This window comes from Apteryx rowi, unplaced genomic scaffold (genome assembly GCF_003343035.1).
Source record: "Apteryx rowi isolate R43461 unplaced genomic scaffold, aptRow1 scaffold_369, whole genome shotgun sequence".
Lineage (NCBI taxonomy): Eukaryota > Metazoa > Chordata > Aves > Apterygiformes > Apterygidae > Apteryx > Apteryx rowi.
This window is the reverse complement of record NW_020450185.1, coordinates 58,127-60,537: the sequence shown is the minus strand read 5'-3', so window position 1 is coordinate 60,537 and position 2,411 is coordinate 58,127.

Genomic DNA, 2,411 nt, shown 5'->3' with positions numbered 1-2,411 from the left:
GAGCAGCCTGCTGCCTCWAGGACTCCTTGAGCTCCTCTTGGCAGAGCTGAGGAGAGGGGTGGATGGGGTGGGTGTGTGGGCACTGGCATTTTAGGCAGCTGCAGAAATTTGGTTTAGATGCTCAGCAGCTTGAAAACTTGCTGTTAAAGAGCTGCCATCAGCGATTTGTTGTCAAATCGTCAGGGGAGCGTCCCCTTCTCAAGGGCAGTGGCTCTAGCCTGTGTTGGGCTCACTCTGTTCCACATTTGCCTGGCGTGAAGGGTAGGGTGGAGGTTAATCTGGTAAGTGACAACACCGTGGGAGAAGTTGCAGCCCTTTTGGAGAACAGTTTGGGGTTTTGACAGCTTGGAGCGGCAGTTTGGAGTCCGCGAGAACTAGCCGAATGAAACCACGCGCCACCGCCACCCTTGGGAAGAGGACAGCAAGGCCGCGGCGGCGGCGGCGCCGGGGGCAGGAGCGCGCGGCGCGTTGAGCACGTCGCGCTTTGGTTTGCAGCGCGCTGTCGTGGGCCGCTAGCACCCGTTGCGTCACGAGCACTCGGACAAAGGTTTCCGCGTCGGGCATTGGGCAACCGTCGTTCCTCTGCGGTCAGAGGGGGAAACGGTCCTCTGGAGAGGCCGCTGTCTGTCTCCGTCTTTCCCCGATTAAAAAGACGGTTAAGGCGACGGCTTTCTCCCTGGGGCGCACGTGCCTCAGCGGCGTGACTCTGCCGCCTTGGGTTCATGCTGCCGGGGCGTCCCACGAAGGTCTCCCTGCGGGAGAGGGGGGGCCTTCAGCGACACGCGGTGCTTCTGCCTTGGGCCGTGGCATCTGCCCAGCGCCCTTCCTCGAGGAAACAGCGGACGTTTTGTTGGAAACGGCCGCGGAGATAAGGGCGAGATTGTTCCAAAGGCCGTTGGAAGGCGAAGGCTTGAAATTTGGCCGTCTTTGGCAATTTTTGTTTCCTTGAATGTGAGCACAATTAGTGATTTGTCCTTAGGGAAAAYTTTGTTCCCAGCCCGGCTGTGTCCAAGAACAGTCCGGCGAGCACCGAGCCGGCGAGGCTGGCGGGGAGACCGCGGAGCCGACGGGCCCGTGCAAACCCTGCGCGTCCCCCTGGGAGCGAGCAGTGCTCGGCGGCAGCGGCGGCAGGATCAGCTAATGCGGGGGAAGAGACCTGGGCTCCTTGCTTGYCTTCGAGCCCCGGAAACGTTCTGGGAGAAAACAGGGCAAACTATTTGTGGGGAAAAATACTCTCCGGGAGGGGAGAGGTGGCTCTGGCGTCGCCGTCCCCCGCGCGCGATGCCGCCTGTGCGCACGGGAAACTCCGAGAGCCCGGCGCTGCGCGGAGCAAGGGGTCGCACCGGCCCAAATCCGGGTCTTCCAGGGCATCACCCAAACCTCGCTTGTCCCCCCCAAAACCCCTGCCCGGGGCTAGGGAGCTGCGCGGAGCAGGGAAGTGCCCGGAGCCGACGCTGCCTGTGGTGGGGGGGGGCCGTCCCTGGGGCACGGGAAAGCGCGGCGACACGGCACTAAATTAGAAGGAACCGTAACGAGTCTGTTTTTGCATTTTGATGCCCGGTTGTTTTCCGGTTCAAAGCAGCGAACCTGGCCGCGGGGCCTGCGCAGCAGGCGCCCAGCGCGCAGAATTTACCCTGCTGCTGCTGCTGCTGCCGCCCCGCTTAACTTCTTCTGCCTGACTCCAGCTCGCACCGGCAGGAAAAGAGATTTTTTTTTTTCAGCAGCAGCCGCCCCGAATCTAGGGCCCCGCGCTGGGCAAGCTGCGGTTTTCCCACCCCACGAGGGATGCAGCAAGGGTGCAGGGGCTTTGGGCCCGGGCAGCTCGTTTGCCGCCCGCCGGGCTCGTTTAGCAGGGCAGGCCGAGCTTTTAATTGCGGCAGCTGCATGGCCAGGTTGGGCTGGTGGAAAGGTGGCAGTGGAGGTGGCTGCGGTGTGAGCGGCTGCCCCGGCAGGTAAGGTTCCCCTGAAAGCTTTTTTTTGGGGGGGAAAACAGCCGAAATGGGAAGTGCAGGTGGCCGGTTTGGGGGGGGGCCGTGCCCGGGTGCAACCGAGTGCCTGGCATTGCCGGGCCGGTCACGCGCACCACGAGTAATCCCCCGATATCCCCGCGGGTGTGAAAATATCCCTCTGCGCCGCTCGTTTTCCCGGGAAAGGCTAAATAAAGCCGCCTCCGTGAAAGGCGTTCTGGCACCTTCCAGGCGAGCTGTGAAAATGTCCCGTCCCTGTTTTGCCTCCAGGGACCTTGTTTTTCCGTCCGTGTTCCCCCCCACCCCAGTTTCCCAATTTTAACCGTGGAAAGGGCATTTTGCTATAAATAGGCTGGGCGTCCTGTGGGCGTTCGTCCGCTCACGTGGCTCCTGGTTCGGACGGGGGCGTCGCGGTGGGATTGGGGGGGGTGCAGGAATGAGCTG